Raw genomic sequence first — 12,072 nt, 5'->3', positions numbered from 1 at the left:
TGCATTTGGCTTAGTCTTTAGTATGACGTTGACTAGAAATGATGATGGGGGTATGTCTTTCCTGATCCTGATTTTAAGGGGATTTTGTGGTTCTATACTGCTTGTGAATGTTGCTTCCTAGGCTTCTGATAGATATAGCCTTATTGGGTTAAAGGAGTTTTCGCTTATCCCTAGGTATTTCCCTTAACACACAAATGTGTGTGCGCGCACACACACACACACACACACACACACACACTCTGGTATATCTGGAGTTTACATTCCTTGGATGGAATTGATGAACCACAAATCAAAAATATTCGAAATGCTGTTGGATATTGCCAAATCAATTGCATTAATATTAAAACCCCACCCACAGTATACGTAAGTGTCTGTTTCCATGTTTCCCCAACTCTTTTTTCCCCTGTGAAGCCTCCCATTTTCTTAATAATAAAACCACCCAGTTACATAGTAGTTACTATGTTCCAGGCACTGTTCTAAGGCCTCACTTATAGTGCTCATGTAATCCTCGCAACAGCCCTTTGAGGTAGGTGTTACTGTTATCTCCGGGTGAGCAGCTGTGGCACAGATTCAGCAACTTGCCCAAGTTCACACCAGTGAGTGATTCAGTGTCGGGATTCGAGCACAGGCGGTCTGGCTCCCAAGTTCATGCACTAAAGCATTATGCTTTCCTATCTGTTACAGCTGACAGCTATTGAAACCTTGATGGGCGGTAAGAGCTTTTACAACTCAATCATCATAGTCACTGTCTCAGGTAAGTACTGTTATCATAGTACTTAGCATATTGAATCACAGGACACACTTTTGTTCCTGAGTAAAAGCATTGGATTGATAGTGGCTTGGCTGAGTGGTTCATCTTGCTATGCCCTATGACTTCCCAGGAAGTTGTTCCTCTAGGCCAGGGGTCCCTGACTCCCAGGCCACTGGCTGGTTCTAGTCTGTGTGTGGCCTGTTAGGAGCCGGGCTGCACAGCAGGAGGTGAGTGCTTAGTGCTTGCAGAAGAGCAAGCAAAGCTTCATCTGCATTTACAGCCACTCCTCATCACTCACCACCCACCCCCACCCCCACCCCACCCCTCTGTTGTGTGGGAAAATTGTCTTCTATGAAACCAGTCCCTGGAGCCATAAAGGTTGGGGATCACTGCTCTAGGACATCGGGATTTGCCCCAAGATTGGAGCTAGACGGAGACATATGGCATGTCTCTTCATTTATTCGTTCAACAATATGGCATGATTTGGGGGAAGGCATGTGGTTACGGTTTGAATTTAGTCAGGATAGCATTCATATCTGTGTTGAGTATGAGACAGTCTGAAAGAGCAAGGGCTTGGGAAAGAGAAAGACCTGGATTTAACCTTCCATTCTACTTACCAGCTAGGGTTTATTAAGCTCTCCAGGCCTTAGATTTTCCCCATCTGTGGAATGGGGACAATGACAGCAACTTCATGATGGAGCGGTGAGAATTACGTAAGGTAGCACGTGTGAAGGGTCTGACCTAGTGCCTGGTATGTGATACTTGCTCTGCAAGAGTGAATTCCTTTCTTCTTCCTCAAGGGCAGCAGAGTATCAAGGCTACAGATCACTATGGGTGTAAACCAAGCTAAAACCTAAAACCCGATGAATAATCCACATATAAACAGATGAGAATTGATTGTGTATGAGCAGATATTTTTTACTAATGTATCAAGGAAATGTCTGATAACTTGCTGTGTGCCAGGTATAATTCAAAATACATTGCATAGATCTAATTTTTAAAATCTTCAACCAGCTCTGTAAGTGGTACTTGATTGTTATTATTCCAATTTTATGGGCAGAGAACTGAGGTGCAAAGAAGTAACCTGTCCTACGTTACAAAGCTCATAAACAGCAGAGCTGGGGTTCGAACTCAAGCTTTCTGCTGCCACAGTCTTCCTCACCATGCTGTTCTTCCTGTGGAATAGCTAGAAGACAAATGTCTTACTGAGAAAAGTCAAACTAGCAAATTCACACACTCAGTTTATGTTTGAAAGTCCATTTCCAATGCTGAGTTTTTCTTCAGGGTTTTAAAAAAAAATATTTGTTTGGCTGCATTTGGTCTTAGCTGCAGTGTGTGGGATCTTTGATCTTCATTGCAGCCTGTGAGATCTTTTAGTAGCAGCATGCAGGATCTGGTTCCCTGACCAGTGATCAAAATGGGCCCCCTGCATTGTGAGCACAGAATCTTAGCCACTGGATCACCAGGGAAGTTTTGACAGGGAAGTTTAGGTTTTGACATCATCCTTTGTTACAGCCAATAGTGTGTATTAAAGTTAATTGGAATCTTTACCATTGTGTGTGTTTCATAAAAGATCATCCACCCATCTATCCGTTTATCCTTTCATTTATTCATTCAGCAATATTTGTTAGGCATTTATCAAGGCAGGACAGAGGTGAAATCAAAAGACCTGGTTCCAAAGTGGGTTTTCCATTTCCCAGCTGTGTAAACTTGTATAGGTCATTTAACTACTTGAGCTTCAGCCGCTACAGGTTAACAAAGGAAATACTACCTACTGCTCTCGGTTATTCTGATGATGAGATGAGATTGTATTGAAAGGGAAGGTGATTTGGAAACTGTAAAGTGCTGTACAAATGTTATTTGATACAACTATTCCACAAAGAGGAGCTGGCCACAAACCTTTGCTTACTTAACGTTGCTTTGGGAATAGGAAGTGAATTGCTTGCTGTCCTTTTTCTATTGTTAATCGTAGTCAGGGTCTGAGCTTAGCTGCAGCAGAGCATAAAGAGAGAAGCTGGTGCCAGGCTCCCACTTTCTCTGTGTATAATAAGCATTAGTATCACCAAGGGAAAGTGAGCGGTGTGCCTGTCAGCAGAGTGTTTCCTCCTTTTTGGTCCAGAATACAAATGGAAACATCATGCTACAAAGTTATTAGCATTTTCTTACACAGAAGAGATGTTAAAAGTAGACAGGTGGCTCATGGGAGTTGAGAGAGAAGAGGTGAATTGTACTAAGGGGTGGATGCTGTCCCTCTGCAGAAGACGTCTTCGGACTTCTCAGAGACATTTCAAACAGTGAAGAGCTCCAAGTTATTGCAAAGGACACTTTTCTTCCAGAAAGCTGTTTCATGTGTCAGTGTCTGTTAAAACAGCCAGTTCCTGGAGTGATTGGTTGCATTAGAGTCAACTGATGATACAGAAGTGAAAGCCTAGTAAATACAAATTCCTAGTTCCACTCTGCAAGGATGCTTATTCTTTAGATCTGACAGCAGACTTGAGAATCTGCATGTTCAAAAACTCCCAGGAAGATGCTAATTCCCAGCTGAATGTGAGAACCAGGGCCTGAAGATGAGGAAGAATATGGCAAATGGAGATGAGTTTTGGGGATCAAGCTGAATGTTGAAATCCGTCTGTCTCAGGTCCTGTTCACCTCTGTAATCTGTTTTCTCCTCCCCCACCTAAAAGCTGTTTTTGGAATAGTTTTCTGGACAACTGCGACATGCAAGTTTAAATCACGTTAGTCATTGCCTTCTTTGTCAGCCGTTTTATGAGAATATAGGTGAATAGTTTGGGGAGGTTATTTGCATTATCCTTTCAACTCATACCCCTCAGCCACAGTTGTGTGACTAATACTCAGGGTCACTGTTTCTGTAATAAAATCTGCATGCTCTACTCCTCCACTTTCTTTATGCTGTGAATGGGATGTACTGCTGCGTCAGGGTGGGCCCAAGTGCAGGGTGAGTGCTCCCGCCCAGTTCAGAGAGAGAAAGACAGTAGATGCCAGAACAATTGAAGTGTCCTGTTCTCAAGAACTTCGGATGTGGTGAGGAGCAAGTAAAGTCATTGGTTTAGAAATCACTGTATTTTCTAAGAAGCTGCCGAGAGACCAGACCATAGGCACACCTGGGGCTTGGGGATGAAAGTAGGCTTGCTGGTGATTTGGCTGTGGCAGTTAAACAGAAAACAAAGGATGTCTCTGTGCTCCTATCTTGACAAATAACTTCTTGATCAGTCAGACCTGTCCATTTGAATTCTGGTTTCCAACACAAACTGTGTGACCAAGTTGGAATAGGTTGCTTAACCTCTCCGTCTTTTGTTTCCTCAACTGATAAAAACGATTTAATGATGCCCTAATTGCATGGTTGTTTTGAAGTTAAGATAAGACAAGGCCTGTGAGTGTGCACTACGTAATAAAAGCCAGTTTCCATCCAATCTGGACCGACTTCCGCCTTCTCAGTTTATACTGAAGTGTGAAGGGGAGGCTGCTGCAAGGTGAGTCAGTCCTGATAGGGAAGTCCGTTAAGCTGAACCGATGTGTGTCAATGTCCTTTTGTACAGAAGAAGTTAGGGTACAGGTCAGTGCATACAACTGCATAAAGTATAATGTGACAACACAGAGGAGAACTTGGTGATCTGCAGAAAGCAGCAAAGGAGGGTGTCCAAATGCGCCTGTTGAAGTGGCCATGAGTTCAGGAGGAGGTCTTGGTGGTATCTCCCCCTGGTCTACCCCAGGATGTATTTCATACTGACCAGTCAGCTGTCAGAAGTTCTTATTAAAATGATGTGATATCGTCATGGGTGAATTCCCACATGCAATGTGAGAGTCCAAAAGGCAAAGATTCCTGGCTAATATATTTGGAGCTAATCAGACACAGAGCAGTCCTATTTTACGCTTGTGGCTGAAGATGCAGCCTGTGGCTAACATCCTGTCGTATGGAGGAAAACCATCTGGACAGGGGTTGACAATGCCTGGGCTCCAGATTTGACTTTCTTGCCTTGGGAGAGGGTCATCCAGACGAGAATAACTGGTTGACCCAGAAGGGGCACCAGGAGTTTGGCACTGAGCACTTGGACACAGGCTTGGTGCTCCTTGAAAAGAATAAAACTTCAGCAAAATGACTGAGGTTTCATACTCTTTAAACACTTTTCAAAGTTCTTTTTCTCAGCTACACCTCCCAACAGTGCTGTGAGGTCAGTTTTTGAAATCTCTGTTTGGCTGTGAAAGGGCCAGGCATTGGACCCTGGGCTGTCTTTTCCATCATGAAACAGGTCCTGTAAGGAATAAGAGTGGGATTTGAATAGCATTATGATGACACAAAGGCCAGTGGATCCAGGTATACTGCTACCCTCCCAGTGACATAGATGCAGAGACCTTGCAACAAAGAATAGTGACAAAGAAAAGATGAATATCATTTTACTTATTTATTATTGCTTGGATTTTCCCTCCAAATCCCAATACTGATTGGAACATGGGTCCTGAGCTCAAAATTTGAGGACCCTCTTTCCTCCCACATCTGAATATTGTGGATCCTGCCAGACCACTGACTGTACAAAAGGACATTGACACACATTGGTTCAGCTTAAGGGACTTCCCTATCAAGACTGACTCACCTTGCAGCAGCCTCCCCTTCACACTTCAGTATAAACTGAGAAGGCATAAGTAGGTCCAGATTGGATGGAAACTGGCTTTTATTATGTAGTATGGGAAAACAGGAGAGAGAGTGAGACCGGGAGACACTGATACCCAGGGCTCAGCCTGCTCTTCTTAGAGGTCAGCCCGCTGCTTTCCTTGGGTGGGAGGGAAGGAGGATGGCCAGAGCGATCGACCAGAGCGCCCTCACAGGGACCTGGCTGGGGGGTGGGATGGCAGCGGGGGTGGGGGTGGGCAGGAGTCTTGGCCCTTCCACATGGAGTAGACAGAAGAGAGAGATGCACATTGAGAGCTTGACCTTTGCACCCACTCACTAGCAAACATGGCCCAGTTAGTATTCTGGAGTCAGTCTAACTCACAGTAAGTTTTCTTCCTTTGGGAGAAATTGAGGGATTGTGGGAGAAGAGCAAGTAGAACCCTGGAAGCAAAGTCTTGTGGAGCTCTTCCAAATACCATGCTGTACAGCACAGTGCTGGTGTATGATGTGCAGTGCAGCGGAGTGGCAGGTAAGGATGCTACAGAGAAGAGAGAACCGGGAGTGGAGGCTGGATCATGTTAGAAAAGTCTGGACTCTATCCTGTAGGATAATGCTACTTGGGGTTGTAGCCCATGGAGATGCAAATTCTCTGGCCCTATCCCATACCACTAAATCAGAATCCCAGGGTGGGGCCCAGGAGTCTGTGTTTTAATACTCGCACAGAGTCGGACACGACTGAGGCAACTTAGCAGCAGCAGGTGACTTTTATGTTGGCTAAAGTATGAGAACTGTCAGTGTGGTTCCTGAGAAGGGAATTGAAGAGTTTCTGGATTGGATGGCACAGTTGGTAGTCTGGGGGTGGTGACAGGCCCTGCATCTCCTTCATAGGATGAATTTCATCCCTTTAGCTCCTCAGCAGGGGTGTTTTCTCAGCAGCTGTGTGTTCTTTTTCTGATAGGCCTGCCTGACTATAGCTGGTGGGCTGTGAAAATAATCTTACTCAAGCAATCAAATGATCTGGCCCACATTCCCCGATTTGCAGAAAGTTCAGTCCGTCTCTCTTTTGTGTATGTGCTATTTGCTCAGTCATGTCTGACTCTTGAGACCCCTAGATGTAGCCCGCCAGGCTCCTCTGTCCATGGGATTCTCCAGGCAAGAATACTGGAGTGGGTAGCCATGCCTTCCTCCAGGGGATCTTTCTAACCCAGGGATTGAACCTGGGTTTCCTGAACTGTAGGTGGATTCTTTTCCATCTGAGCCACCAGGGAAGCCCCAGACATATCCACATGTTTACCGGTGACCAGAAGGCCAGCTTGCCTGCATTGTCTTGTAGCCCTGAAGCTAGTTGTCCTCCCTGTGTCTGGTGGCCTCCCCTCATTATGGCCAGTCTTGGCCTCAGTGATATGGCTGGTGAGTGCCCTGACCCCTGGCATAGTGGTTTTCCGAGTTTGAGGGACTGTGATTTGTACCACATTCAGCCTAGGGGCTGCACCTGGGCTGACCTGGGCTGTCACTATTTCAGCCCTGTAGGTTCCCAGGAGGCCCAGCTGCTTCAGGCTGCATGGCTCAGAATGAGGAGTTCACTGCTTAGAGTCACATTTCCCTTCCAATCTCTGCTTTCCTTTAATTTTAGAAGCTGCTTCTCTTCTTTCTCCCCAAGTGATACCCATCGAAAATCACAGAAGAGGAGACAATTCTTGCAGGAGAGAAAAGAAAAAAAAAAACCTCTACATAGTGTATGTACTATAGATTTCCATACTTAGCATGTGAGCCTGTTTGAGTGAGTTTCTGTTACTAGAGAAAAAAGAATCTTAGCCAGGACGACTAGCTTTGCCATTGAGAAATCACTGCCAGTAGCATAGATGCTGGAGTAGAGGGCAGAGATCTGATGGGCAACACTTTTCCTTTCCAGGTGAGAAAGGAGAGGGGCCTGCAGTAGAGATGGAGGTAAGTGAATAGATCTGTAATACACACAGATGTTAACATTAGCAGAACATGGCAACCATGATGAGGACAAGAGAGAGGGCTCAAGGATGCTCAGGGTTCCTGTGAGTATATGAGTGAATGATGAGCCTTTTTCAGAGACAGGGAACACAAGGGGAGGACTTGGAGGACCATGAACATTGTGGCCATCAAATGGTAATGATCAAGGTCAATCGTGACCTCAGGATGTGAAAGTCGGTGACACTTCCACTTGCCTCAGAACCAATTGAGAACTTTTTATCACCCTGTTTTTCTTCTCTCTTTTTCTCTCTCTCTCTGTACTCATGCCTCCTTCCTCTATGGTTTCTCCTTTTTCTTGCTTCTCTGTCTGATCCATTCTGTAATTCTTTCTTTTCTCTCTCTCTCTCTATTATTTCCTTTTCTGTTTCCACTCAGCCTCCTCATCTTCACTTAACCAACCAGAGCAGAAAATGAAAGTACTATGTACATCTAGAATTTGTAGATTTGGGGCACATCTTATGCGCCTTGCTTTTGTTTTAAAAGCAGTGTAGCGAATTACATAATTATAATGATCATTCCTATATAGACTCTTTGCCACCTTAAAAGTAAAAGGTGGATCCAGTTAATGTCTATTTTCTTTTTCAGACTTAGGTGTAATCCCCCACTGGGCCTTAAGTAAGTTATACCCTGTGAATCTGCTTCTTGTGCCTCTTACTGACATTACAGATAGCCCCCCAAACACCAATTTCCCATTGGCTCCAGTTGTTCAAGATAGTAAAACTGCACATAAAATAACAGCCTTAAAAAAAATAGCCTAAATCTGGAATGAAATCAAGTGAACCACAGAATTGCCTCATGAACAACAAATATTCTTTATATCCCCTGTGGATTAAGAGTCCCCAGTACATGGCTCAAGAACTGTCTTAAAACAGGACATCACATCCTTCTATTTTCCCTTTGTGGTTTATCTATTCAGTCCAATTAAGTTGGATAAACATTTTTTTTTTGGCCATGCCACACAATCTTGTGGGATCTTAGTTCCGCAACCAGGCATCAAACCCAGGCCCTCAGCAGTGAAAGCGCAGAGTCTTAACCACTGGACCATCAGAGAATTCCCTGGACAAACAGTTATGAGACATCTATTAAGTGCTGGGAATTTGCAGATGGTCAACCAGCTCTAAATAGCAAATAGGCTTCCCATTTAGCCCACACCTTCCCCACCTCCTCTAGCTGAGCTCAAGGAGTTGAAATGCATGGGGATATTAGCATTGGACAAAGCAAAGAGAGTGGCTATAGGGTGAGCATCACAGTGTGCTACATGGGGGCTAGGTGTACTGTGTATGTTAGAGTTTAGTCATCACAGCAATATTCTAAGGTAGGTGTTAATATCCCCATTTTACTCATGGGAAAACTAAAAAAGTTAAATGAATTGCCACAGAGTGGTGATCACTGCTTCTTCTTTTGTCTTTCTTTTTTTAATTATGGAAAAATATGCATACATACAATTGACCATCTTCACCATTTTTAAGTGTGTAATTGGTGGTATTTAGCTCATTCGCAATGTTGTGCAACCATCCCCATTATCCATCTCCAGAACGTTTTTTATCATTCCAAGCTGAAACTCTGTGCCCATTAAACAGTAGCTCCCCATCCCACCCCCCACCAGACCTTGTAATATCTAGTTCATTTTCTAATCACTCTTGTTTCAAATGCTGCTTGGCTGGCATTGGTAGCAGGCTGTAGAATGCAGTGCTTAAGGGTGTTGGGGGCTAACACCAGAGGCTTGGGTTCAAAACTTGCCGCCTTTGAGGTTATAATTTATTTATGCAAATTTAGCACCTTATTTGCAGATTTTTATTTTTCTGTTTCAAGCAAAGGAAGTAAGGTTTCAGAGGTATTTTGAAGGTTAGGAAGAAAGGGTGACTTCATATGTAGGCCATGAGGAGCTGTGTGAATACCGGAGGACCTTCCTGATGGAAGTTAGAAGGACATTCATGAGTTATGTTTACAAAGAAATAATTATGGTGCAGGAGGCCTCTTCACCTTGGGAAAGGATCCTGAAGTGTAGGTCATGAGTCTGGTGCTAAAAAGGAAAAAAACTGAAGCTGCAAACTTTCACACATACATGCAAAGAAACACAGAACTCCAGTATTATGTGTGTATAAACACACACACACATGCACACACATGATCTATATGTGTGTATGTGTAAGAGGACAAATTCATAGCTTAAAATTTTAGTACTCACTCTTCATTTATCCAAAGAGAAGGAGTGTTCAGAATTGGGTGAAACAACTTAAAAATAGGATTTTGCTTGACTCAATGTAAGGAGAACAGAACTTAGTGCCAGCATGCCCCCAAGCCCCTTTGAGTTGCCCTAAGAACTGCTGTGACCAGCCTATCTTCAAAGTCATAGCTCTGCTGACTTTCAGACCAGCTGAGTAATGGAGAAGTGGTGCGGGGTCAGGGAAATAGCAGCATCCTTTGCCAAATGCCTTGACCTGGGCCACTAAAACCTCACTAAACCTGTCATCTACTAGAAGAAGCCTTGGAAAGAAACTGATCTGGGGGTGACAGCTAGAGCCACTGCTTACCAGCCAAATGACCTTGGGCTAATAATTGTACCTTTCTGAACCAGTAAAATAAAATGCCTTGCATAAGGCAGAGATGGGGATTACGTGAGAAAATTTATGTCAACAGTACTTGGCCACAGCCTGGCACACAGAATATGGTCAAGAATTTTTCTTTCCTTCTCTTAATGACAGTAATAGTTACAGTTTTTTTTTTTAATGCATTCCATGTCAGAATTATCATACATTTTCTTTTTTACAACCTCCAGAAAATGCATTATCATACTGACTTTTTGCTGGTGAGGAAATAATCTCAGAAACCCTCAATGACAGCCAGAGCTGGTAAATGACAGGACTACCATTAAATGCAGGGCGTGTGCCCCCCCTCCACCCTGCCCCCACCAGCCTGCCTTCACCTTTCTTCCCTCCCAAAGCCAAGTCTGGCCTTGCACTGTAGGCACTAATCCATGAGGTCTTCCTGAAAGCAAGCTGTTTCTTTCCTAGTAAGGGATCAGGAGAGAATACAGGAAAAAGAATTATTTAATGTCCTGACTTCACTCATCTTCTCGGGATAGGCAAGGTTATTGACTTTTAGTTCTCATTTCAGACTCTTGGCAGTTTGCTGCCACCAAGAAGGGCAGTATCACTAAATCAGTGCCTCCCTGTCAGTGGAGGGAGCCAGGCAGTGATGCTGAGCAGCTTCAGTGATGACATATATCATGGCTTTGCACCCCATCAGTGTCGAAACAGGGACAGGCCAGAAAGCTAATGGGGCAGGGAGTTGATTGTGGGGAGGCGTTGGAGGCACAGAGCTTCTGTTAGGACCATTTTATCCGCCAGGAACTTGCTGGCTTATTTCTATGTTGCTTATCCTGCTGTTTCTTCCAGCAGGGGTTGTGGAAAGAGTCTGGGACTGAAGATTTGGGGACACTGAGTTCACCTTCAAAGTCTGGGGCCTCATCTTGAGTGCAAGCAGTTTGGGCTATAAGGTTTCACTGTTTTCTGGCTCAAAACTTTGATTATGTCATCTGTTCCCAATAGCCCTTGTCCTACTCTTTTGGTTGGTCTACTTTTTAAAAATTCTCCTTTACCCGTGGTCATTTCTGAAGATTCTGCCTTTGTTCCCAGGATCGTGTATTTTCTCACAGCTTTGGGGAGCTTGAGAACTTGAACTATCACCTCATGCTGGGGTGTTGAAATGCCTCACAAGCTGTCCCCTGAATTTCCAGTCCTTTCCTGGCCTTGCCTGCCTTGAATGTGATACCTGGACTTTTCTCATTCAATCCTTTTCTTAGTAACACCCAGTTATTCTCTATAGCTCAAGCTCAAGCCTTCTCGAGTTGAAGTGGAGACCTGCTTTTATTCGTCTAATGTCTTTATATTAGAAAGAATATCTACTTAGAGTGAAAACTGAGGGCTGCTTCAATCAACTGAATTTATAATGGGTATAACTTTCAGGAATGGGATGAAATACTGCATGGATGGGGTCCACAGGAAGGCAAAAGTCAACCTGAAGGGATTTCAGTAAAGGCAGGGAGAGAATTTGCTTGTTGATCTAAGAAACCCAATATTGAAGTGATTAAATTATAATGTCAGGAGTTATTCTTGGGAAGGGAGTCTTTAGTTGATTGCACGGAAATCGTCACAGGCTCTATGCTGTTTACCTAAAGAAGGATTCATTTTTCAGAGGGACCCACAACCAAAAGTAATTCATTCTCTTACAAAGGGTGTGACATTTTCTTCCCATATCAGCCTGGAGTTTGGTGATATTTCCAGGAGTGATATGTCCACAAAGAAGATGCTCTTTCTACAGTACATGCACAGCTGCTAAAACCAACGGAAAGCTCAGATTAGAGAAGCAGAGAGGCCCTGCATCACACAGCCAGCCTAGGGTTAATGGAGATCAAGAGAAAAGCAGCCAGCATTTTTTTTTTTTTTCTGCAGATGATACTGAGAATTAAGAAAAACCTGACTTTTATAGAACTCAGTTGATGCTTTCTCAGTGAAAGACTTTGAGATGATATGCTAGCAGCATCTATGAACTCTTCCAATAAGCAATTAGAACAGAGAAAATTTTCATGGGATCAAGGAAGGTGATCAAAAGATCACTCTTTCCAGCTTCTTTCCTTCAGTGTGCCATATCTCCTAGAGACAACTTTCATTTTCATGGTGACCCTCGT

At 43.9% G+C, this 12,072-nt stretch overlaps 1 long non-coding RNA gene across 1 annotated transcript in view; it reads left to right on the top strand.

Annotated features, from left to right (window-relative positions):
* The window catches only part of LOC138433573 (uncharacterized), a 315,433-nt gene that overhangs the window by 46,040 nt on the left and 257,321 nt on the right, over nucleotides 1-12,072 (top strand). The window contains exon 2 of the long non-coding RNA XR_011254360.1: nucleotides 685-754. This is a non-coding gene — a long non-coding RNA (uncharacterized lncRNA). The remainder of the gene's footprint in view (nucleotides 1-684; nucleotides 755-12,072) is intronic.

This window comes from Ovis canadensis, chromosome 2 (genome assembly GCF_042477335.2).
Source record: "Ovis canadensis isolate MfBH-ARS-UI-01 breed Bighorn chromosome 2, ARS-UI_OviCan_v2, whole genome shotgun sequence".
NCBI classification, from domain to species: domain Eukaryota; kingdom Metazoa; phylum Chordata; class Mammalia; order Artiodactyla; family Bovidae; genus Ovis; species Ovis canadensis.
Note: the sequence above shows the minus strand (reverse complement) of the source record. Positions and strands in the feature narration are given on the sequence as shown.